Source organism: Lithobates pipiens, unplaced genomic scaffold, assembly GCF_037356315.1.
Source record: "Lithobates pipiens isolate NorthernLeopardFrog02 unplaced genomic scaffold, aLitPip1_a1.2 Scaffold_1, whole genome shotgun sequence".
NCBI lineage: Eukaryota > Metazoa > Chordata > Amphibia > Anura > Ranidae > Lithobates > Lithobates pipiens.
In genome coordinates, this window is record NW_027507685.1 from 235,704,697 (window position 1) to 235,731,712 (window position 27,016).

Genomic DNA, 27,016 nt, shown 5'->3' on the forward strand with positions numbered 1-27,016 from the left:
GAGCTCCTGAACACACCGGCGGCGTCAGAAGGACCGAAAACATAATGTCCCAGAGGTGTTCCATTGGATTTAGGTCAGGCGAGCGTTGGGGTTATTTAATGGTATCAATTCCTTCATCCTCCAAGAACTGGCTGCATACTCTCATACTCTCACCACATGAGGCCGGGCATTGTTGTGCACCAGGAGGAACCCAGTACCCACTGCACCCACATAGGGTCGAACAATGGGTCCAATAATTTAATCTCCATACCTAATGGCAGTCAGGGTGCCACTGTTTAGCCTGTAGAGGTCTGTGTGTCCCTCCATGGATATGCCAACCCAGACCATCACTGACCCACCACCAAGCCGGTCATGCTGAACAATGTTACAGGCAGCATAATATTCTCCACAACTTCTCCAGACACGTTCACGTCTGTCACATGTGCTCAGGGTGAACCTGCTCTCATCTGTGAAAAGCACAGGGTGGCAGTGAAGGACCTGCCATGACTGGCGTTCAATGGCAAATGCCAATCAAGCTCCAAGGTGCTGGGCAGTGAGCACAGGGCCCACTAGAGGACGTCAGGCCCTCAGGCCACCTTCATGAAGTCTGTTTCTGATTGTTTGGTCAGAGACATTCACACTGGTGGCCTGCTGGAGGTTATTTTGTAGGGCTCTGGCAGTGCTCATCCTGTTCCTCCTTGCACAAAAGAGCAGATACCGGTCCTGCTGATGGATTAAGGACCTTCTACAGTCCTGTCCAGCTCTCCTAGAGTAACTGCCTTTCTCCTGGAATCTCCTCCATGCTCTTGAGACTGTGCTGGAAGACACAGCAAACCTTCAGGCAATGGCATGTATTAATGTGCAATCCTGGAGGAGTTGGACTGCCTGTGCAACCTCTATAGCAGGGGTGTCCAAACTTTTTTCAAAGAGGGCCATATTTGATGAAGTGAACATGCTTGAGGGACGAATATTTAGCCTGATACTATTTGAACCATTAAAATGAAATGCAAATTAACTAATACACTGCCCAACAAAAATTATCTTGCCTTTGCTGCTGTGTGTGGTGAAGAGTCTAAGGGTGGGCTTGGGCGTGTTATTTGGATATACCGTATTTATTGGTGTATAACATGCACAGGCTTATAACACGCACCTTCACTTTAAAAAGGGACATTTTAGGACAAAACTTACATTTTAAATAAAGAACTGTGAAGCAAAATAAGGGTCAGTACCCAATCCATCAATGCAGCCTAATCAGTGCCCATCTGCAGCCTCACCATTGCCATGAATGCAACCTCACCACAGACATGAATGCAGCCTCTCCATTGCCATGAACGCAGCCTCTCCATTGCCATGAATGCAGCCTCTCCATTGCCATGAATGCAGCCTCTCCATTGCCATGAACGCAGCCTCTCCATTGCCATGAACGCAGCCTCTCCATTGCCATGAATGTAGCCTCACAAGTGCCACGAATGAAGCTTCACAAGTGCCATGAATGCAGCCTCACCATTGCCATGAACGCAGCCTCTCCATTGACATGAATGCAGCCTCACAAGTGCCATGAATGCAGCCTCACAAGTGCCATGGACACAGCCTCTCCATTGCCATGAATGCAGCCTCTGAATACAGCTTAACCATTGTCATGAATGCAGCCTCACCATTGCCATGAATACAGCCTCACCGTTGCCATGAATACAGCCTCACCGTTGCCATGAATACAGCCTCACCGTTGCCATGAATACAGCCTCACCGTTGCCATGAATACAGCCTCACCGTTGCCATGAATACAGCCTCACCGTTGCCATGAATACAGCCTCACCGTTACCATGAATACAGCCTCACCGTTACCATGAATACAGCCTCACCGTTACCATGAATACAGCCTCACCGTTACCATGAATACAGCCTCGCCGTTACCATGAATACAGCCTCGCCGTTGCCATGAATACAGCCTCGCCGTTGCCATGAATACAGCCTCCCTGTTGCCATGAATGCAGCCTCACCATTGCCATTAATGCAGCCTCACCATTGCCATGAATGCAGCCTCACCATTACCTTAATGCAGCCTCTGATTGCAGCCTCACCATTGCCATCAGTGCAGCCTGATCGATGCCCTTCTGCAGCCTCAGAGGGGACAGGGAGGGGGGTGGGATGAGCGCCAACAGATTACATACAGGAAAATCTCCTGTTTACTTAGTTGCGTCTTTAATACAAAGTCCTGCCCCCTATGACCGGCAGAACAGTCGTCCAATGCCAGCCCAGGAGATGGGACTTCCTATTACAATGGCCGCCTGTATGTAATCTGACGGCACTCGTCCCAGCCCCTCCCTGTCCCCTCCGAGGCTTCCAGAACGATAAATACAGTGTATATCTTTTGTGGCCCCCCTTTCGTTGGGGGGTCCACAAAAGATTTATATTTACAAATTACCAGTGGGGCCGCATGAAACCGGACCACAGGACATTTCTTCAGTGTTGTCACATGAAAAAATATAATAAAATATTTACAAAAGGGGTGCACTCACTTTTGTGAGATCCCGTATGTCAGTGTTTCTCAACCTTTTTTCAGTTGAGTCACCCTTTCAAATGATAGACAATCTCAAGGCACCCTTTAAAATTATGGACGGTCTCGAGGCATCCAATTCTAAAATGTAAAAAATAAATTCTAATAGCATTTTTCATAATGCAGCGACAGTCACATGTAGGACACCCAACGTTAGAGGTGTCCTGGTTGAAAAAGGTTGGTGTATTGTATACTTCTGTCCACTTTTCAGGAAAACGAAATGCAAAATATATTTTAGCACTGTTTAGGAACATATCACAAAACTGTAACAAAATAAAGAAAATAATGTATTTAGAAGTAATAGGATATTTGTACTGTCCTGGCATTTTAGGGACACAAGAAATGAGGTAGGCCGTCAGTACATCAGGATTCATCAATTTCCAAATATATATATATATGCCGTATAAACCTTTTTTTAACATACAGGGGGTCCCTAACTTACGAACGCCCAATTTAGGAACCACTCCTACTTACGAACAGGGTGCTGCGGGGACCCTCTGCTGTTCTGCACATGCGCGGCCAGAAGGAGCCTCGGAAAATGTCAAAAATGTCCGTCATTTTCCGCACATGCGCCGAACGGCATTTCGACGGAACATCAGAAATGTCCGGAATTGTCATTCTGCGCATGCGCGGCTGACTTACGAACATTTCCGAATTACAAACAGGAGGAAAGTCCCTAGCAGGATCGTAACCCGGGGACCCCTGTACTGTTATCAGCCAGTATCCCTGACCACAGCCACACCAGTCATTGGATGATGCTTTATTGCACTGGTGATAGTATGTAAAAAAAAAAAAATCTTATTTAACGCGGTTGTATACTCATTTTTTTTACTTTTACCTACAGGAAAGCCTATAGTAAGGCTTACCTGTAGGTAAAAACAATATCTCCTAAACCTGAACGGTTTAGGAGATATTCCCCCTGACTGCAGCGGCGCATGCGCACAAGGGGATTCTCAGCTGAAAGTCCGGCAGTGGCCGGACCCGGCCGGGATGAAATCTCCCGCGCGCATGCGCGGGAGTGACAATATCGCGGCTCCGGCCACTCACAGCGCCGGAGCCGCGATACCCGGAAGAAACGCCAAGGGAGCATGTCAGCTCCCTCGGCGTGGATCGGGCCAGATATCGGGGCCTCGTTCTAAGGTAGGTATTTCATAATGAGCTAGTATGCGGTGCATACTAGCTCATTATGCCTTTTGCTTTGCAGGTGGTAAAAAAAAAAAATAGAAAATTAGCGGGTTTACTACCGCTTTAATTTCTTAATTTTCCAAAAAATTGGGACAAAAAATAAATTACACCTTCAAAAAACTTGTCATGCCTCTTACTAAATACCTTGGACTGTCTACTTTCCAAAAAAGGGGTCATTTGGGGGATATCTGTACTGTCCTAACATCTCAAGAAATTAGATCATCAGTACATCAGGATTGATGCATTTTCAGGTATATCCCATAGTTTGTAGACTTTAGAACTTTCCTACAGATTAAATAATATACACTAATTTGGGGTATTTTCAACAAATTTTTTTCGCAGAATACATTTTGCCCTAAATTAATGAAGTAAGATTATTTGCAAAATTTTATAACAGAAACTAGGAAAAACTTTACGTTTATATAGCAAAAAAAATAAAAAAAACCCAGAGGTGATCAAATACCACCAAAAGAAAGCTCTATTTGTGGAAAAAGAAAAGATATAATTTTTGTTTGGATACAGCGTTGCATGACCGCGCAATTGTCAGTTAAAGCGGAGTTCTGCAAAAAAAATATGAAAAGTCGGCAGCTACAAATACTGCAGCTGCTGACTTTTAATAATCGGACACTTACCTGTCCTGGAGTCCAGCGATGCAGGGGAGCGAAGCCCCGATCGTCTCCCCCTCCGCTGTGCGGCACCGGCATTGGAAGTGTGGGCGCCCGGCTGTGGCTTCACAGCTGGGCACTCACTGCGAATGCGCGCGCTGTGACTGGCCGGGTAATCATCTGAGACCTGTGAAGTGTCTCAGATGGTTGCCGAGAGGGAGGGGGGAGAGGTGATCTCCCTTCCGGTACCGGAAGGAAGTGGGGAGCTGGAAAGAGGGTCCCAGCTCCCCCCTCCCAAAAAAATGACATGTCAAATTTGGCATGTCAGGGGGTCACCTCCCTTAAAGCGGAAGTTCCATTTTTGGCGCAGTGCTGAATAGCAAATAACTTCCCTGGTCATGAAAGGGGGGGGGGGGTAAAAGCTTCCAGAGATAAAGGGTGCTAATATTTGTTATATAAGCCCCAATTTATTTACAGGGTAGTAAAAAGTGCCTCTTGCTTAAGAATGATCCAAGTGTCCAAGTGAATAGACTGGGGGGGGGGGGGGGGGTAATGACTTCATAGTCTGGATCAATCACCTGTTCACTGAGCATTTTTTTTTCCTGTAGAATACAGCAAAGGTATCAGGCATTGCGGTTTCCAAGACCTGCCATGGAAGCACCTCTGGCTGTCAGCGCTGGCCGACATCTGGTCACGTGACCAGCTAAATGGGAGCCCACAGTAGCGGAAAATGATTTATTATACCATGGGGCAGAATGGTCGGGATGTGAGGTCTCATTTGGCTGTAGGCTGGCTTTAGATGAAACCTCATGTGAGAAGTGCAGTAACCACACGGCTCAATTCATGCACGGCTCCTTTTAACTCTTTTGCTACCTAACCTTTTTTCTTTTTTTTTTTTACATTTTTATACACTTGCTAAAATGCACATAAAAAAAAAAATGAAGACATTATACATTTTCTGAAAGCAGACCATACACAGAATTTAAAAAAAAAATGGTCGCTGCAATTTTGTAATGTCACATAATATTGGCTCAACGCTATATTTTCAATTAAAAATACATATAAATTAGTTTTAATGCATTTTAGCTCAATAAAACAACAATGACATATAAGGGATAGGATTGGGTTGAGGAAACAGATACCAAATATGTCAAAGACTTAAACGGCGACAAAATAGCATACCCAAAATTGACCATATCCAACGCTTTAAAAACAGTAACAAATATATATATATATGTGTGTGTGTGTGTGTTATTGTGGTACATTCTCTTAAGGATGCAGCAGCTGTTTTAAAAAGTATCAAAATAATCTGCCCCTGAAGACGTCATTATGACAAAATACGTAGGGTGGGGCTTCTTGGTCATCCCGTACATCGGTGCCCGCTCACTGCCAGCGCGGATTAAAAGTTATGTGTGATCTGTCTTTTAGTATACAATATATACAGTATATCTATTATATGGGAATATATATATGGTTGTGTATTTGCTTTAGGGATGGATTAATTACTTCAGTTATAGGTGGAGTATACCGTTTTTTGTTTTTTTTTTGCTTTAGATATAGGTGGTGCACACATATCTTTGTTTATTTGAAGACATTAGTAAGATTCATCATTATATTTAAGGATTTAGAATTGTTTATTACAACTGAAGACATTTCTTATCATTTCCGATTTGGGTGGAGCAAATACCTAATTGTAAGCTTACCACGTATTTTTATGAATCGGATGTATATTATTTGAAGGTTTAAGAGCAGCCAGGGTGGATAAAAATCTATGTTTTTTGTTTTGTTTTTTTAAATCAATTTAAAAAAAAAAATGTTGTTAAATATTTAAATCAGATTTATTTTTTTTGTCAAATTTATTTTAATAAAATGCTTTTGGAGTAAAAATCTATCTGAAGATAGTTTTCTATTTAAGATACATTAAAGTGATTGTAAAGTCTCGTTTAAAAAAAAAAAAAAATAAAAAAAAAAATAACAAACATGTTACATTTACCTGCTCTGTGCAGTTTATTTGCACAGAACAGCCCGTATCCTCCTCTTCTCGGGTCCCTCTTCCCTGCTCCTTACCTCTCCCTCCTGTCGAGTGCCCCCACAACAAGCAGCTTGCTATGGGTGCCCCCTGAGTAAAACATTTTTTTTCCAATTATTATATATATATATATATATATATATATATATATATATATATATATATATATATATTTTTTTTTTTTTTTTTTTTTTTAAGAATTTTAAACAATTTTTTATTTTTTGGTGGCAACACCACTTTAAGTCCAGTATATAAAAACTGTGTGGCACAATGCCAGCAGACCAGACACATCTCCTTTCAGGCATGAAAAATCATGTAGGAGAACTGTACCAGAGCCCCCCCAAGTCAGTCTGGTGAGCGGCTGTAATTTTCTTCTTGGCAGTTAGCGTGTGCAGCTGGCTGCCCTGCTTGATAAATCCCTCCGGCTGGCGCTCTCCTTGTTTTCTGAATGGCCGTGATTTCCAGTTTGTTAGACTGCGAGCCAAAGTCCCAGCTCTGCCCCACCGGCTCACATTCCAGGCTATTCAGAGGATGCAGATACTGGAAAGCAGAAGGACTTAGCGGGGCAGACCGCTGCATAATCCGCACCATGTAATGCCTGCATCATTGACCATATTAGGTATAAGACCTAATATGGTATTGTCCCCGGTGATGTAAGCACCGCAGGCCGAAATCCCGCAACACTTGCCAGCTGGAGGCCAGGAACTGAGAGCTTCTGTCCCTTACATAATTACTGTTACATTGACTTAAAGTGGAATTACAGGCTAGCTGTAAATGATGTGGTCGGTGGCTGCACACCGATCCGTGCGCTGTCATGTCGTGTTGCTCTCCACTGCAGCATCCCAAAAAAACAAACACACACAGACATATCTCAGCAAACTTTAAAAATGTAAACATAAAGAACTGGTCCACACTCACTGATTAGTCCATGCTCACTGATTAGTTGCTACAGGTTATTGCACATCATTACTGCTCGCTGCTTAGTTGCTAGAGGTTACTGGATATCATTACCGCACACCCATTGGTTGCTAAAAGTTACTGCACATCATTACCATTCACCGATTGGTTGCTAGAGGTTACCACACATAATCGCCGCTTGCCCATTGGTGGCTAGAGGTTGCTACTAGGGCTGAAACAACTAATTGATTAATCGACAACTAATCGATTATGAAATTAATCGATTACTATTTTCATAATCCATTAAAGTGGTTTTAAACCCTTACAAACCACTTTGACCTACAGGTAAGACTAGATTAAGGCTTACCTGTAGGTCCAAGAAATATCTCCTAAACCTATACGGTTTAGGAGATATTTGCCCGAAGACAGGCACCGCTGTCTACGGCGCATGCGCCGTAGACAGCTGCACGCAGGCGCACTGAGCGCGGCATTTCCAACAACGGAGCTGCCGCGCGTGTCGGCTCCCTTGCGCATGCGCGGGAGTGACGTCATCGCGGCTCCGCTGAATGACAGCGGCGGAGCTGCGAGACCCCACCGAAAAGATGGATGCGCCGGACTACAGGGGACAGCGGTGACTTCGCTGGCTCCTGTGTCAGGTAAGTGGCACATATTGGGCTACTATGCGATGTATAGTAGTCCATTATGCTTTGCCTTTGCAGGGAATGAAAGAGGAAGTAAACCCATCAGGGTTTACTTCCTCTTCTTTAAAAATGTAAACATAAATAACTGGTCCACACTCACTGATTAGTCCATGCTCACTGATTAGTTGCTACAGGTTATTGCACATCATTACTGCTCGCTGCTTAGTTTCTAGAGGTTACTGGATATCATTACCGCACACCCATTGGTTGCTAAAAGTTACTGCACATCATTACCATTCACTGATTGGTTGCTAGAGGTTACCACACATAATCGCCGCTTGCCCATTGGTGGCTAGAGGTTGCTACTAGGGCTGAAACAACTAATCGATTAATCGACAACTAATCGATTATGAAATTAATCGATTACTATTTTCATAATCCATTAATCGGCCAGTAACATAATGGGGTTAAAAAAAAACGAAAATTAGCCCTTTATAGTACAAAAATATAACCACCACTGTAAATATTACTTTCACTGTTCTACAGTAAAAAAATTAACCCCTTCCAGTAGTGATTATCTGCTTTTTTGTACTATAAAGGGCCAACCCCAGTCTTTTTAACCCCATTATGTTACTAAACGGCCTGGTTCACATCTATATGTTTATTGGTGCTTTTTTTGCAGAAACGCACTACAGTTCATTTACATGGTTTCCTATGGGACACGTTCATATCTGTGCTTTTTTCAGCCTCTGCATAGTTGGAAAGGGTCGGGGACTTTTAACACAAAGCGGTGCTTTTTTGGTTCAATATACTTCAATGGAGAAGCTGCAGAAAAGAATATAATGCGTTTTTGCAGCAATTTGTGTTTTTTAATCTGCCCCAAAAAAATGAATGCAAAAAATGCAAATTGCAGTAAAATCACGTGCACAAAAATCAAAACGCACAGCAAAAAGCACTGCAGAAACAGATCAAAAGCAAAAACTGCATAGGTGTGTACCGAGCCTTATGCTGGCCACACCGATCGATTTTCAGGTGAGAATATTCAGATGAAAAATCTTTGTACATTCGCTGAATGAAAGAATGTTTGACATTTTCACTTAATTTCTGAACAAAAACCACATACACTGTCTGAAAATTCCTTTGACCAAGAAGTTTTCTTATTTCCAAAAGTTTCCCGTCACTGTGGTTGAAAATGAACATCAATTTGACCCACTTTTTTTTTTAAGGTTATTAACCGATTAATTGTCCGATTATTGTTTAGAATTAATCGATTATGAAAATAATCCTTAGTTGCAGCCCTAGTTGCTACACATCATTATCGCTCACTGATAAGTTGCTAGAGGTTACTGCACATTATCACCGCTCACCCATTGTTTTGTAGAGGTTACCGCGTATCATTACCGCTCACCCACTGGTTGCTAGAGGTTACTGCAGATCATTATCGCTCACTGATTAGTTGCTAGAAGTTATTGCACATCATTATCACTCACCCATTGGTTGCTAGAGGTTACTGCACATCATTACAGCTCACCCATTGGTTACTACAGGTTACTACACATCATTACTGTTCACCCATTGATTGCTGGTGTTTAATGCACATCATTACAGCTCACCCATTGGTTGCTACAGGTTACTACACATCATTACTGCTCACCCATTGATTTCTAGAGTTTACTGCACATCATTACCACTCAAACATTGGTTGCTAGAGGTTACTGCACATCATTATCGTTCGCCCATTGGTTGCTAGCAAATACTGCATATTTGTACTGCTCAGTGATTGCCTGGAACTTAGTGTTCCCCTGTGCATACAGCCCGCTCTGTGAGTCTTTGATCTCTGCACTTCTGATTGGAGAAGGGGGGGGGCGACACATAGTGACGGCTCTGCCTCACTCCCTGTCATGGTCCTGACAGAAGGAGAAGCAGGACAAACGGGCTCTAGAACCTGTCTCCCCTGTCATAGTGTGGCTGTGGGAGCGCAATCAGTGGAAATCAGCTGCACTCTGCTTTCTTTCAAAACAGTAGAACTATAGTCCTAACCTGACCAGCTACTGACCCCCAATGTTTGGATGGAGGTGGGGTTATTATTATATCCAGCCACTGACCGCCAATGGCTGGGTGAGGGTGGGGTTATATCCAGCCACTAACCACTAATGATTGGGTGAGGGCGGGGTTATTATTACATCCAGCTACTGATCACAAATGTTTGGGTGGAGGTGGGGTTATAATTATATCCAGCCACTGACCACCAATGTTTGGGTGGGGGCGGGGTTATTGTTATATCCATTCACTGACCACCAATGATTGGGTGGGGCGGGGTTATTATTATATCCAGCCAATGACTACCAATCATTGGGTGGGGGCGGGGTTATAGTTATATCCAGCCACTGACCACCAATGTTTGGGTGGGGGCGGGGTTATTGTTATATCCATTCACTGACCACCAATGATTGGGTGGGGCGGGGTTATTATTATATCCAGCCACTGACTACCAATCATTGGGTGGGGGCGGGGTTATAGTTATATCCAGTCACTGACCACCAATGTTTGGGTGGGGGCGGGGTTATAATTATATCCATTTACTGACCACCAATGATTGGGTGGGGCGGGTTATTGTTATATCCAGTCACTGACCACCAATCATTGGGTGGGGGCGGGGTTATTATTATATCCAGTCACTGACCACTAATCATTGGGTGGGGGTTATTATATCCAGTCACTGACCACCAATCATTGGGTGGGGGGCGGGGTTATTATCATATCCAGCCACTTACCACCAATCATTGGGTGGGGGCGGGGTTATTATTATATCCAGTCACTGACCACTAATCATTGGGTGGGGGTTATTATATCCAGTCACTGACCACCAATCATTGGGTGGGGGGTGGGGTTATTATCATATCCAGCCACTTACCACCAATGATTGGGTGAGGGCGGGGTTATTTTATCCAACCACTGGTCACCGATGAATCCACCCCTCCCTGAGAGACATTTATTTTTTAATTCTTACCAAAAAGAATTGACATATGAGGGGAGGGGCTTAAAATTATCCACATCTGATAGTTAAGCCCCGCCCAATCCTGTCATGTGACCTAACTCTAACGACCAATAAAAATGAAATGTCAGATTCAATCAGCGATTGGTGGAAAGCCCTTCATTTTTTTTTATACCCCCCCTCCCCTCCAGAGCACTAAAGAAAAAAAAATCAGGCACCTGCAGCAGGCTGAAATGTGATTGGCCGGCCGATTTCCCGCCCAGATCCCCGGCGGACCAGTCCGGTCAGTTCTCCTCCTCAGACGCGGCCGGCGGCTGTCATTGGCTGGCGCTCGCCAGGGGCTTTCTTTTCCCGCTCCCCAAAGTGCAGCTCGCTGATTGGCCGCCGCGCCGAGAGCCGCAAGCCACGCCCACCAGGGCTGACAGAAAAGAGAGGGAAGGTGGAGGGGGAGGGGAGATGATAAAAGTGGGCGACCAACGGGATGTGCCTTCTTCTGTCCTCCATCGGGCGGGTTCCGATTGGCTGGCTCCGGGGGTGGGTGTGGTGACGTGGCCGGGGTCGTTGTTTGCCTGGCTCCTCCTGCCTTTAGGCTTGCTGCGTCACTCGGGCCGAGGTGCGGCCCGGGGAGAAGAAGGAGGAGGAGGAGGAGGACGCGCTGCTGCCCGGACCCCCCCGGGAGTGTAGGAGGGGGGGAGAGGAAGATAACCGAGGAGGAAGAAGAAGGAGGAGGAGCCGGGGGAGGAATCTGAGGGGACCCCGGGGTGAGGGAAGCTCCGTCTGAGAGGAACAGCACAGGCCAATTACCAGAGAGAGAGAGAGGGGCCGACACCAATCATCACCAACACCACCGGACATCTCCACACCGACACCAGGGGGCGCCACCCTCCTCATCACTGACAGGAGGTCATCTATACATCGGGGGAGGGGATCTATAGATCAACACGGGGGGGAGGGGATCTATAGATCAACACGGGGGGGGGAGGTCATCTATAGATCAATACGAGGGGGAGGTCATCTATAGATCAATACGAGGGGGAGGTCATCTTTAGATCAATACAGGGGGGAGGTCATCTATAGATCACAGGGAGGGGAGGTCATCTATAGATCAATACAGGGGGAGGGGAGGTCATCTATAGATCAATACAGGGAGAGGGGAGGTCATCTATAGATCAATACAGGGAGAGGGGAGGTCATCTATAGATCAATACAGGGGGAGGGGAGGTCATCTATAGATCACGTAGGGGGATGGGAGGTCGTCTATAGATCACATGGGGGGGGAGGGGAGGTCGTCTATAGATCACATGGGGGGGGAGGGGAGGTCGTCTATAGATCACATGGGGGAGGGGATGTCATTTATAGATCAGGAGAGGCCATCTATAGATCAACACGAGGGGGAGGCCATCTGCAGATCACACAGGGGGAGGGGAGGTCATCTATAGATCACATGGAGGGGAGGTCATCTATAGATCAATACAGGAGGGAGGGGAGGTCGTCTATAGATCACACCGTGGAGAGGTCATCTATAGATCAACGGGGGGGGGGGAGTTTATAGATCACATGGGGGGAGGGAGGTCATCTATAGATCACATGGGGGAGGGGATGTCATTTATATTTCAGGAGAGGCCATCTATAGATCACGAGGGGGAGGTCATCTATAGATCACAGGGGGAGGGGAAGTCATCTATAGATCACAGGGGGAGGGGGAAGTCAACTATAGATCACATAGGGGAGGTCATCTATAGATCACACGGGGGGAGGGGAGGTCATCAATAGATCACACGGGGGGAGGGGAGGTCATCAATAGATCACACGGGGGGAGGGGAGGTCATCAATAGATCACACGGGGGGAGGGGAGGTCATCAATAGATCACACGGGGGGAGGGGAAGTCATCAATAGATCACACGGGGGGGGGGAGGTCATCAATAGATCACACGGGGGGAGAGGAGGTCATCTATAGCTCACACGGGGAGAGGGGAGGTCATCTATAGCTCACACGGGGAGAGGGGAGGTCATCTATAGATCACACGGGGGGAGGGGAGGTCATCAATAGATCACACGGGGGGAGGGGAGGTCATCAATAGATCACACGGGGGGAGAGGAGGTCATCTATAGCTCACACGGGGAGAGGGGAGGTCATCTATAGCTCACACGGGGAGAGGGGAGGTCATCTATAGCTCACACGGGGAGAGGGGAGGTCATCTATAGATCACACAGGGAGAGGGGAGGTCATCTATAGATCAAACGGGGGAGGGGAGGTCCTCTATAGATCACACGGGGAGGTCATCTATAGATCCAACAGGGGGAGGGAAAGTCCTATATAGATCACACAAGGGGAGCCCCTGTCATTCATTCCTCATCGCAATACAGAAGGGGATCCCAAGGAAGGGTTAACTACAGGACACACTCCATAGATCCCACATTGGGATCTGCTACATTCCTTCATTTTATCAGATCCAATAACAGGCCAGGGATGAGTTATATTTATAAAAACATTTTTTTGTTTTTTATTATTGTGACTGTTAGAGGTCAGGAGGGATCCACAGGATCACATGGCTGGTCAGGAAGGGGTTAATACATCCAGTGCCAATAGATTTCATAGGGAGAGAGATCTCCTGACTAGATCTGGTACAGGTCTTCATTCTTCATTTTATCAGATGAAAGTGGATCGGGTCTAATCATTCCCTATAACATGGGAGGGATCAGTGTTTATATAATTATTCTTATGGGGCTAGGAGGGATCCACAGGATCACACAGCTGGTCAGGAAGGAGTTGGCGTTTCATTTTATAATATAAAAGGAGATCTGTCCTGTCACAGGATCAAGAGATTGCTGGTCATTTATTAATAGGGCAAGGATATATATATATATATATATATATGTGTGTGTGTATATATAGCTAGAGGTCAGGAGGGATCCACAGGATCATGCAGGTGGTCAGGAAGGGGTTAATATATTGAGGGTCAATAGATTTCAATTCTTTATTTTATCAGATCTAAAGATAACAGGGCTGGGGTCATTTATATTTAAAAAAAAACTTCTTTTTTTTTTTGGATGAAAGTGGATCCAATCTAATCATTTACTATAACAGGGCAGGGATCATTTATTATTTATAAATATAGTGTGTAAAATCAGGGTTTTATTTTTTTTACTGAAGGTCAGGAGGGATCCACAGGATCACACAGCTGGTCAGGAGGGGGTTGATGCATTAAGGGTCAATATATTTTGGAATAATCGTATTTAAGAGTTTACTGGCAGAACATAAATGGAACTTTGGAATTGATAGCTGAAGAGAATGAGTTGTGATACTTCGGGAGAGCTGATGGATCACTCCGCTGGCCAAGATAGAACCCACGTCCAGATTCGGTATAGTTCTTCATTTTACCATGTGGGACCACACAACAGGTCAGTAGGGGGGGTACCAGAGGATAGAGAGAACCTCTTATGCCAGATCTCAATGTACGGTAGGTTCCATCTGGGATCACTTAGAAGGTGAAGAGAAGATTAACGGAGGAAACCCTCCAATGAAGGAGGACCATGTGTTCTAATTTACCATAAACGTCTGGAATAATTGGCTCACAATCTTCATCCTACTACTGTGGGAGATCTCTGGGATCAAACGTCTGTCCTGGAGAGGATTTAATATCGGGCCTGATGTGATTAGACAGATCACCCAACGTAATCCTTCATTATTAATAGGGATTGAAGATTGCTGGAATACGCACCTTGGCAGTTAAAAGACTGGGGATCTCTCTGGGATCACATAATCAGAGGAGACATAATTAGGAAGCTAATTAATTGCAAAAAAAATATGAAAGTCAATATTTAAATGTGTTGACAGGGGGTTGTATGCAACCGTGGCGAAACTGAATTACATTTTTTTTTTTTTTTTTTTTTTTTTTTTTTTATGTATTAATAGAGCTCTGGGGAATCCCCAGGATTATGCTCCTTGTCAGGAGGGGGCTAACGAAGGAGCAATCTAGTCATTTTAAAAGGAATTTTCTTTTTTCCGCTAATTTGTTTTTACTTGACTCAGGACAGGGAACCTCTCTAGGATCATTCTGGGCAGACAGGAGAGGCTAAACCAGGGAACAGATAAAAAAGGTATTAATATATAATGGAATAGTAGTATTTAATCATTTACTAACAGACTTGTACTGTTAAAATTAATTTACATCTTTATATCATTACTAGACGATCTCTCTTGGATCACCCAGTGAGACGAGAGATTTAAGGGAGCAGATAAATAATTATGCAAATTAAATCATGTATTTATTACTAGTTTTAACTAGACTTGTTACACAGCCATGACATTGCTTTGTAAGGAGAAGGTTAAAATGGATGTACAGCCCAAAAGTTTTTTTTTTTTTTTTTTAAATTAAGCTGAATCGCAGGAACATTGAAAAAAACTGCAGGCATACCATGAGTTAAGTCTAAGGAGGTGCCTGCCACCTCCTAGACTTATCTCTATTAGGCTCGGTTCACACTACTGCAACTGCATAGTGGCACGACTTTCTTTCCGACTTGGATGCTATTTAGGAGCCTGTACAAGGGCTGAAATTGCACCTATGTCAGACCAAAAGTACTGCAGGAACCTTTTCTAAAGTCGGAGCTCATACAGAAATGTTGCATCACTAGTTGGATCCTATGTCGCAGCAGTGTGAAACCAGTCTTATTCACATCTGAGAGATATATTGTGCTCCAGGACGATTAGGTCAGAAGCTCAGACTCTGCTCATTGTGGTCTCTGTTCCTTCAAGAGCAGAGTCGCTGGAAAAGTGCCAGAAACAAGAGGAGGGCATAAAGCGGAATGTTCTCTTTAGGATGCAGATACGCTTTTAGTCCAGTTTAGGTTCATGTAACCATGGGGATTTATCTCTATTATGTGTGTAACAGGTTTATTTCACTCCCAGAGGATACACTTTGGCTGTGTTTGCCCCGCCCCTCCTGCCCATTCACAGAAGCCTTTGTATTATGTGCACTCATTCACAAAATACAAAAGCTTCTGTGAATGTGCAGCAGAGGGGAGGAGCAAACACAGACATTCGTAGAAGCCATTGTATTATGTGAACTCCTTAACAAAATACAAGAGCTTCTATGAATGGGCAGCAGAGGGGAGGGTGGGCACAGCCGAAGTGTATCCTCTGGGAGTGAAATAAACCTGTCACACACGTAATATAGAGCTAAATCCCCAACATGACGTGCACCCAATTGGACTTAAAGCAGATCTTCACCATAAAGGGAATGTTCCGCTTCATTCCCTTCTGTTTCTGGCATATATGCAGCTGCTTGGCGGGTGGGCCTTAACACTGAGTGGCTGAACATATGCGGTCCTGTTATAAGAGAAGTATGGGTCGCCCCCTGTTTATACTTAGGTGGATGCAGCATTAGTCCCCCCGGTGCCTCTACATTGAGAACCAAGCGATCGAACATTGCCAGTCACTCAGTTTTTACAGCTCAGTGAGCAGAGAGATGAAGACTCAGTCACAGCTCTCTGCTCTTCTCTCTCCTCGTTGATTGGAGCGCTGAGCTGTGGAGGGGCGGAGCAAGTCATCTCAGGCTGTCAGAGGCTCGCTGAGACAAGTGTCAGTCCAGGAACCTGGTGGATCCAGACTTTGTTGTGATGACGTGGTGCTTGGACTGATATCCGTGACGTCGGCGGAGAGAAGAACTCAGTCTGCTCTCTGTTGGAAATGGGTCACAGGAGTGCAAAATGAATTGCACTCCTGTGATCCATAGGGGAATCCTAGCCAAACCAGCTCAGCATGGACTTCTCCTTTAAAGCAACTTATTGTGCTGAGAGTGTGCTCCAGCACGGTAGCCGGTGGGGATCGGTAAGCTCCCTATGCATGCTTGCAATTGGGAGCTTTCCAATTATATAATAGTCACATGACCTTCCGAAGTTTTGCCTGAAGAGAGACAACTAGGGTCCGTCTTTTAATTTTACAAGGGACTTGTCTTTTATAGTTAATAATTTATTAACATTCCAGCCAGAGGGCAGAAGATCTTTACAGAATATATATAAAAAAAAAAATCAGAGACTAGATTTTTATGTGATTTGGGAATAATGACTAAAAGATTAGAACATTGCTACTATATCACTGGGAGAGCAGGAAGAAATAAGTTATATTAAATCTTTGGATTTCTTTATTCACAAGAAATAACATAATCTAATTATGAGCCTAAAAAATTCAGTTGATATATTACAATTTTTGGACATTAAAAAAAGTATATAGGCTGTCCTGTAAATCAGATGACTTCTCCTAAGGGATGTTTGTTTGATGTGATCCTGTATAAAGGGGTGGAAGACCATGATCATGTATAAAGGGGTACAGGTGGAGAGCACTGATCCTGTATAGAGGGGAACAGGGGGAGAACACTGATAGTATATAGAGGGGTGCGGGTGGAGAGCACTGATCCTGTATAGAGGGGTGCGGGTGGAGAGCACTGATCCTGTATAGAGGGGTGCGGGTGGAGAGCACTGATCCTGTATAGAGGGGTGCGGGTGGAGAGCACTGATCCTGTATAGAGGGGTGCGGGTGGAGAGCACTGATCCTGTATAGAGGGGTGCGGGTGGAGAGCACTGATCCTGTATAGAGGGGTGCGGGTGGAGAGCACTGATCCTGTATAGAGGGGTGCGGGTGGAGAACACTGATCATGTATAGAGGGGTGCGGGTGGAGAACACTGATCCTGTATAGAGGGGTGCGGGTGGAGAACACTGATCCTGCATAGAGGGGTGCGGGTGGAGAACACTGATCCTGCATAGAGGGGTGCGGGTGGAGAACACTGATCCTGCATAGAGGGGTGCGGGTGGAGAACACTGATCCTGCATAGAGGGGTGCGGGTGGAGAACACTGATCCTGTATAGAGGGGTGCGGGTGGAGAACACTGATCCTGTATAGAGGGGTGCGGGTGGAGAACACTGATCCTGCATAGAGGGGTGCGGGTGGAGAACACTGATCCTGCATAGAGGGGTGCGGGTGGAGAACACTGATCCTGCATAGAGGGGTGCGGGTGGAGAACACTGATCCTGTATAGAGGGGTGCGGGTGGAGAACACTGATCCTGTATAGAGGGGTGCGGGTGGAGAACACTGATCCTGTATAGAGGGGTGCGGGTGGAGAACACTGATCCTGTATAGAGGGGTGCGGGTGGAGAACACTGATCCTGTATAGAGGGGTGCGGGTGGAGAACACTGATCCTGTATAGAGGGGTGCGGGTGGAGAACACTGATCATGTATAGAGGGGTGCGGGTGGAGAACACCGATCCTGTATAGAGGGGTGCGGGTGGAGAACACCGATCCTGTATAGAGGGGTGCGGGTGGAGAACACCGATCCTGTATAGAGGGGTGCGGGTGGAGAACACTGATCATGTATAGAGGGGTGCGGGTGGAGAACACCGATCCTGTATAGAGGGGTGCGGGTGGAGAACACTGATCATGTATAGAGGGGTGCGGGTGGAGAACACTGATCCTGTATAGAGGGGTGCGGGTGGAGAACGCTCATCTGGAAGGTTATAGGGGAGGTGTTTGGAACATGTGGTGTATTTTTCTTCACCCAAATTGAATGACAGAAACAAAAAATTTAAATGGAATGCCAGCTTATACCAAACTCTAAAAAATGTCCTCTCCCCACAACACCTATACTTACTGACCTGTGTGAGAAGGATGTATATAGTACCTATTTTCAGGTCGTTCTGATCACATGATCCCCTGTGTCAGCCAGCTCAGCTGCAGGGGAGAGGAAGGATCATACACAAATGATGGTCCATTGAAGGCTATGGGTGGCATCACTGCACCAAGCTTTACCAGAAATTGTCATTGCTCTATCCTCTCCCCTGCAGCTGCTGCTGGCTGACACAGCATCACATGACCAGACCAGTGCAGCCTGAAAAAAAGGTATCAGCAGTACATCTTGTACAGATTCCTTAGAATAGGTGTTAGGAGGGGGAAGGGAGCATTTTGAAGAGTATTTATTTGGGTTTAGGTTGGAATTCCACTTTGATAACCGACACATTTTAGAAAGTATTTTCCTCCATGTTATTATTCTAACTCTAAAAAGTGAGAAAGCGTTTGTGGCCTCTGCTGTTCCTCTCTATGATTTCACTGTGTCTTGTATTGTGCCGGATCAGTAACCTATTAACAATGTATTCATCATATTGTGTATCCTTCACCATTTATCCTTATTACGAATAAGCTTGTACTTCCTGATATAATATTAAAGGTGCAATCCTTATACTGGATTCATTTTGCATCTGTTTAATTTTGCATCTTGTGCTTGAATTTAGTCATTCACATCTCTGCATTGATCAGCTGGCATTGTGGCGTCACGTGTCTGTTCTTTATTGTGCACCTTGTCGCATGTTCATAATCTCAATAAACTGTTCTGATTGGATGTGTGCTCTGCTTTTTCTTTCTTTTTATTTGTCCATAAATATTGGATTGCACCTTTAATACTCCACAGTTGTGTTTTGTTGCTTTGTATAATCTCATTACTCCCTTTTTCCCTCCTTCCATTATTGAAGACACTTCATTCGCATTTTTGTATTAACGCGCCTAACTTTTTAAAAATAATTTTGGTAAGATAAAAGTCATAACTGGCTATGATTGGTTACATTATGACAGGGCTGGACAGGTCCTGGGAGCTACACTGTAGGGCCAAAAGCGTCTGGACATCTGACTATCGCACCCAATGTGTTATCCCAACATTCCATATTCCTGATATGTGCCTGCTGTACCATGAACTTGTATGAGAAAGTATCCTATTCTCAATGTATTGCTTCCTTTGTGTGAAATCCCTGGTGTTCCTGCCAGTTACTCTGCTTTCCTACTGAAAACTAAATACACTAGGCAGTGAGGCACAGTGTGGTCAGTTTTTCTGGCTGTGCGGAGGCTGGAGTAGTGGGGAGGCCTCCCTTGTACCTTGGGTCCTTAAAGCCTCTGGAGATGGAGACAGAGACTTGGTGGGGACACTGAGTGGCAGGGGTGCGGAGCACCGTGCAAGCCTTAGTCCGGGATCCGAGCCAAGGTCAAGTCCAGTTGGGCAACAAAGCATAAAAGGGTTAATCAGAAGAAGAATGGTCGAGATCCAAGCCGGGGTCAGTTCCAATCTGGTAGCTGAGTACAAAAGGGACAAAGAAGTAGAATGGTTAAGGTACAAATCCGAGGCAAGCAGCAAACAAGAGAAGTCAAATAAGTTTCCAGGTCACAACAGGTTTAGACAGATCACACACTAGCACAGGAACAAGGGGGGGGGGGGGGGGGGACTGAAGATAATCCAGCAATTTGGCAGTGTCTGGGCTGGGCTTATATAGGGAAGTTTGCGGTCACTTCCTCTGCGTCTCCTGGGCATTTTCCCGCCTTTTTCCATCAGGTTGAGGTCACTTCCTGTGCTCCTCCTGGGTATTTTCCTGCCTTTTTCCATGAGGTTGATGTCACTTCCTGTGCGCCTCCTGCGTATTTTCCTGCCTTGTTCCACCAGGTTGAGGTCACTTCCTGTGCGCGTCCTGGGCATTTTCCTGCCTTGTTCCATCAGGTTGATGTCACTTCCTGTGCGCCTCCTGGGTATTTTCCTGCCCCTTTCTATCAAGTCTTCTACGGAGGTGCGGGTTGGCGCCCTGAGGCATCTTTGGCACATGCTCAGTTGGCACGGATTTCCTCTTGCGATAGCACGCCATTGGTGCATGCATAGTAAGCCGTGGACTCTTGGGCCCCTTTCACACTGGGGCAGTTTTCAGGTGCTACAGCGCTAAAAATAGCGCCTGTAAAAACCGTCCCCTTTCACTCCAGTGTGAAAGCCCTCGGGTGGAGAGCACTGATCCCTCGGGCTTTCACACTGGAGCAGTGCGCTAGCAGGATGGTAAAAAAAAGTCCTGCTAGCCGCATCTTAGGAGCGGTGTATCCCCCCCACAGCCATTCACTGTGAAGTTCAGTGTACTGCTGTATCTCCTCCCCCTCAGCTCTCTGAGCTCCTTATGCAGCTGAGAACAGAGGTCATGTGATTACTTCAGTGAACACCCCCCCAGAGTATACATAGCTGTGTTCACCAGTGGTATGAGGACTTCCTGTTTGCTGCTAAAAACAAAATTGTCGGCCTCAGTCTTTCACAGGCAGTTTTTGTATTTTATCAATGAGTTCTTCCTTTGATAGAGGTGCAGCTTATTCATAAAACCGTCTCCAGCTTATTCATAAAATACAAGGCTTAAAAAAATTAATAAAAGAAACACCTACTAAGTGTGGCTCTTTACTGAAAGCATACAAAAATAAAAGAAAAAGCCATTTATGCACAGGAATGTCAGTCAATGTCCTTTATGTTGAGGTTGTATAGGAAGCGGACGAGGGGTGCAGAGTTCTGCAGGGAGGCGCCTGGGTATGCAGAGCTTAGCTGGTAAACTGCTGGATGACAAACGACTCGCATGCAACCACCCTGGAGCACAGGATGGAGGAGATGAACGGCGACCCCAGGTTCAAGCCCCAGCATCCAAGTGGACATAGAGTTAGAATAAAAAATTGGCGAGCTGTTGTCTTACTAAGTGCTGTTTAACATCATCTACTGTATGTCCACTTGCATGGTGGGACTTGAACCTGGACTCAGGGCACAAGATACTATTAAGTGCGCAGGCGCCGTTCATCGTCGGAGACTTTTGGCGTCTCCTTGTCCTCCATACTGCGCAAGCACTGCGCCTGCGCAGTACGGGCGCACATGATCCGATGGGGGGACGGTTCTCGGCAGAACACTGGTTCCCTACTGTGCATGTGCGAATGCGCTGTGCTTTCTAACTGGCCTAGCGGTGGAAGGAGGAGGGGGCTGAGCTTCTGAGGGACGGTGCCACGGTGCAGTCTCCTGGAAGTGGGAAGGGTACCTGTCAAAAACAGGTAACCCCCCCCCCCCGAAAGGTGCCAAATATGGCATCTGGGGGTAGCAGATAAGCTGAGGTTGCACTTTTGGGTGTAACTCCGCTTTATTTAGTGCACTTAGTCATTATGTTCTTTATAAAATACAAGGCTTCACACCTATATGATCCGATTCCAGTCCGGGTTTGCAGTTCGCACTGCGATATGCAAGCTGATTTGGGGGTGTCATTAACTTTCAATTGGCACTCCCAGACGTTCGCATAGGGCAGTGTGAACTTCCGCCGGGAGACATGCGATTCGGGAACTCGCAGTAGATTCGCAAAATTCCCGCATCGCTGCAGTGTGAACCCAGCCTTAGCAGCACTCGGCCCAACTCCATTTTGTTCTGGCAGCAGACAGGAGGTCCACGTGCCGATTGCCAGAACACGTTATCTGCAATACATGTCTGTTGCTTTGGGGTAGTTCCCAGTTTTAAAAAAGCAGGTGGGATTTTCATGCCTTTTTTGCTGCATTTAATATTGCTTGCCAAGCTATAAAGTAGTCCTGTTCATGCAATTATAAACAGTGTACAGTATTGAATACTGCTTGAGATTGATGTTGTAGAGTCCTCGGGCACAAATGTCCCTATCAGGAGATTTTACCTTCATTCCAGTTCTGTTGAAAACTTTCTGCCCTGGGGATGTAGACATAAAACCTGACATGTTATCCAAAATGCATAAAACAAGTTTTAAAGCCAAGATGAGGAAATATGGGGGGGGGGGGGGGTATGAAAGCTGACTGATACAGAAATGTTATCTATAATATGTGGGGTCCACAGTACTCTGGTTCGGGGGACCTTAAAGTGGATGTAAACCCTCCGATATATCCAGCGGAGTTACTGGCCTCAAGTGATTCACAGAGATGAACCAAATCCTCCTATATACAGTGCCTTGCAAAAGTATTCACCCCCCTAGCCATTTTCTGTGTTTTGTTGCCTCACAACCTGGAATTACCATGGATTGTTTGAGGATTTGCATCATTTAATTTACAGAACATGCCCACAACTTTGAAGATGTTTTTTTTCTTATTGTGAAGCAAACAACAAATAGGACAAAATAACAGAAAAAGTTCATAACTATTCACCCCCCCCCCCCTAAAGTCAACACTTTGTAGAGCCACCTTTTGCGGCTATCAAGCCACTTTGGATAAGTCTCTATGAGCTTGCCACATCTTACCATTGGGATTTTTGCCAATTTTTCCTTGTAAAACTGCTCCAGCTCCTTCAGGTTGGATGGTTTGAGCTCATGAACAGCGATCTTTAAATCTGACCACAGCTTTTCTATTGGATTGAGGTCTGGGCTTCGACTAGGCCATTCCAACACATTTACATGTTTCCCCCATAAACCACTTAAGTGTTGCTTTAGCAGTGTGTTTGGATTCATTAAGAAGTTCCATTATGGAGACAAAGCTCCATTTATTGTTGCCACCATCCCAAATATAATGTATATCTAAAGGCAAGTACCCCCCTGGACTTTAAAGACAAACTTTTTTTTTTTAGAAGACATAAATATTATTCCAAAAAGTATAGAAAAATGTATTGAATAAAAAGCACTGTCATAAACAAAGATAACAGTGATGCATAGAGTAATATATAGTATATAAACAGAAAAGCACTTCTCCTATAGACTGGCGCGTTCGGGAGATTCAGAAATGACACTTAGTGCTCAGGTTGAGACAAATACACAATATAGAGGGATATATTTTGTTTGTAATTTATGTGTGAGGTTTACAAACTCTTTAACCACTTTCACCCCCCCCCCCCCCCCTGCCCAGGCCAATTTTCAGCTTTCGCACTTTGAATGACAATTGCAACACTGTACCCAAACAAAATTAGTATTATTTTTTTTCACACAAATAGAGCTTATTTGTGGTGGTATTTAACCACCACTGGGCTTTTTCTTTTTTGCTAAACAGATGAAAAAACACCAAACTTTTTGTGGAAAAAAGTTTTTGTTCAAAATTTTTGCACATAAGTAATTTTTCTCCTTCACTGAAGTGCGCTGATAGGCTGCACTGATGAGGCAGCACTTATGGGCACTGATAGGTGGAACTTATAGGTGGCACTTATGGGCACTTATAGGTGGCACTGATCATCAGTGTAAATGTCCCCTGTCACGCTTACTGGTTACCGGCTCTCCTCCCCTTATGCTGTGATGGCATGTGAGGAAAGGAATGCCAATAATCGGCAAGTTTGTTTTCTGTGGGTGTCCTCCCAGAACAATGCCCCTGCGCATCCTCCTTTGGACACCACTGATCACAGATCAGGGTAAAAGGCCAATCACCGTGGCCCTTTACCATGTGATCAGCTATATCCTATCACTGCTGATCACATGGTAAAGGGCCGCGGTGATTGGCCTTTTACCCTGATCTGTGATCAGTGGTGTCCAAAGGAGGATGCGCAGGGGCATTGTTCTGGGAGGACACCCACAGACGCCCTCCCAGAACTGGCATGGTAAAAGAAAAACTCTCCCTTGTAGTGGGACTGAGCCTGTACTGCATGGTATAAAATGCTTGTTTATGCCTAGGGGACAAGAAAAGCACTTTTACTTACCTAACCCTCCTCCAGCAGATGGTGCTTCCCTATGCTCTGATGACGGGTGCACAGGAGGGGTTTGGGGTCTTATAAACCTCAGATCCCTCCATAAAGAGTACCTGTCACTGACTATTACTGTCACAAGGGATGTTTACGTTCCGTCTGACAGCAATAAAAGTGATCAGGAAACTAAAATTTAAAGGAACAGTGTATATATATATATATATATATATATATATAATTTTAAAGTTCCCCATCCCTCTGTGCTCGTGCGCAGAAGGCAAACGCTTACACAAGTCTCACCTGGAAATGTAAACGGGGTTCAGACACATGAGGTATTGCTATCGTGATCATTAGAGTGAGAGCAATAATTCTAGCACAGGCCCTCCTCTGTAACTCTAAACAGGTAACCTGTAGAAATGTTTAAAGCGTCGCCTATGGAGATTTTTAAGTACCGTAGTTTGTGCCATTCCACAAGTGTGCCCAATTTTAAAGCATGAGGTGTTAGGTATCTCTTTACTCGGCGTAACATCATCTTTCACATTATACAAAAAAAATTTAGTTTTTTTTTTTTTTTTTATTCATGAAAGTGTATTTCTTTCAAAAAAACCTTAATTTGAAAGACGGATGCGCAAATACAGTGTGAAATAAAATATTTCAACGACCGCAATTTTATTCCCTAGGGTCTCTACTAAAAATGTGTATATATATATATGTATATGTATATATATATATATATATATATATATATATATATATATAATGTTTAGGGGTTCTAAGTAATGCGGATTTTAACTTGTAAGCAACAAGTATCAGAAAAAGGCTTAGGCATGAAGGGGTTAAAAATGAATTAAGTAGCATTTTTGGTTTGTGGCGCTCATATGAAGCGTAGTTCAGCTTTAAGCCATGACCGTAGTGTACTAAGGAGCTGATAGCACTAATGTTTTCAGTCAAAGTAAATTAAAACCTTTTTTTTTTTCAAAATTAAGAGTTTATTAAAATCTTTCTACGGTAGTATACAATGCAGAGAAAACAAAAGTCAGGATCCCATCATGACATACAGTAAAATATATAAAATGACACGTCGCCATTAAGCAGGCTGGGTCAGACTGGTTGAGGTCAAGCAGAATAACACTGTATTTTACACCTAGTTTGCAGAAGTGTCGGTGAGGAATCGAGTAATTCAAAGGAAATAGATCAGAGGAGAATGGAAAAAGAGAAGATCCAAGGGTATTATAGAGAAGGTAGGACCCTGGTGCCCATCCTGCGGCCAAGGGGCCACGTTTGGGCCTTTGGCACTTTTTGTGTGGCCCTCTCGGCCCTTGCAGACACCGACCTGTGTTTCCCTATTGTTTCATTATAGCATTGATTTCCAGCAGTCTCTTGTAATATATCAACTGTCTCCTGAAGTCTCCTCAGGCTGCAACAAGTCCTATAGAATATTCACAGTCTCTGACCATCTCCTGCAGTATGTCTGCAGTCTCTGACCATCTCCTGTATTATATCCACAGTATCTGGCCATATCTTCTATTATGCCAATAGTCTTGGACTATATCCTCTTCTGCGTGTGTGCAGTCCACTGAATTTCATGGTGATGTTGAGGGCCGTACTTGAGGCCTCCAACATCAAGAAAGTTGACCACAGACAAAGAAGTGAGAGTTGGAAGATGGGGGAAACCAAAAGCATCACCCAAATGTAGATTATTAATATTATTATTCAGGATTTATATAGCGGCAGCAATTTACGCAGCGATTTACAATATAAGTGACCAATAATTTTTTAATTCAAGCAGTGCCCAAGGAAACTACCCAGACATTCCATGTAGCCGTGTTGGTTAAGTACCTGCCACGAAGAGTTCAGTGAGTTCCTTGTGTAGCTTTCCAGTGGTAAGGGATTATAGCCCTTGCTGCCTGTAGGAACAGTCAGAGAAGGTCCTTTTTGGCTTCAGAAATATACTCCAGGGTTAGAGAGCTCAACCGCACAGTTGGAAAATACTTGCTGGGATTCGGTGCTCAGGCTGGGTGACCCCCACTCCTCTGTTCAAACATCCAAAGCAGAAATTAAGCCAGCGACTCGATAACTCGCTACCCGTGGCCCCACCCAACCCCTACCCAGCCCCTAAACACTCCCTCATAAATGATCTCATGAAATGACACAACTTTATCAGTGCAGCCTCACTTGTGCCCAACAATGCAGCCTACCCGTGTCCATCAATGCTGCTTCACCTGTGCCCAACAGTGCAGCCTCACCTGTGCCCAACAATGCTACCTCACCTGTGCTCATCAATGCAGCCTCACCTGTGCCCAGCAATGTAGCCTACATGTGTCCATCAATACCGCTTCACCTGTGCCCAACAATGCAGCCTACCTGTGCCAAAACAATGCAGCCTACCTGTGCCCAACAATGCAGCCTACCTGTGCCTAACAATGCAGCCTACCTGTGTCCAACAACGCAGCCTACCTGTGTTCATCAATGTAGCCTACCTGTGTTCATCAATGTAGCCTACCTGTGTTCATCAATGCAGCCTACCTGTGCTCATCAATGTAGCCTACCTGTGTTCAACAATGCAGCCTACCTGTGCAGGAGAGGAAGAGGATTGCCGCCCGGATCATCAGCGAGCGGGGAACATCGCTGTAACAGCTTACATTTGAATTGCTGTGTGTTCCCGCCACTCGCCGTCACATACAGCCCCGCCTCCTATCCTGG

At 45.0% G+C, this 27,016-nt stretch overlaps 2 protein-coding genes across 5 annotated transcripts in view; one reads left to right on the forward strand and one right to left on the reverse strand.

Annotated features, from left to right (window-relative positions):
- LOC143985310 (uncharacterized) overlaps positions 1-11,345 on the reverse strand; it is a 75,936-nt gene extending 64,591 nt beyond the window's left edge. Inside the window, exon 1 of the mRNA XM_077484707.1 lies at positions 11,107-11,345. The gene's annotated coding sequence lies outside the window, so the exon portion shown is untranslated. The remainder of the gene's footprint in view (positions 1-11,106) is intronic.
- Positions 11,346-11,484: 139 nt separating this feature from the next.
- Positions 11,485-27,016, forward strand: part of PHF1 (PHD finger protein 1) — a 79,992-nt gene continuing 64,460 nt past the window's right edge. For 2 of the 4 annotated variants that reach the window (XR_013275635.1, XM_077484710.1), the window contains exon 1: positions 11,485-11,649. The gene's annotated coding sequence lies outside the window, so the exon portion shown is untranslated. Of the gene's footprint in view, positions 11,650-11,674; positions 11,792-27,016 lie in introns of those variants that run through there. The other 2 variants (XM_077484708.1, XM_077484709.1) reach the window with 2 other exon arrangements.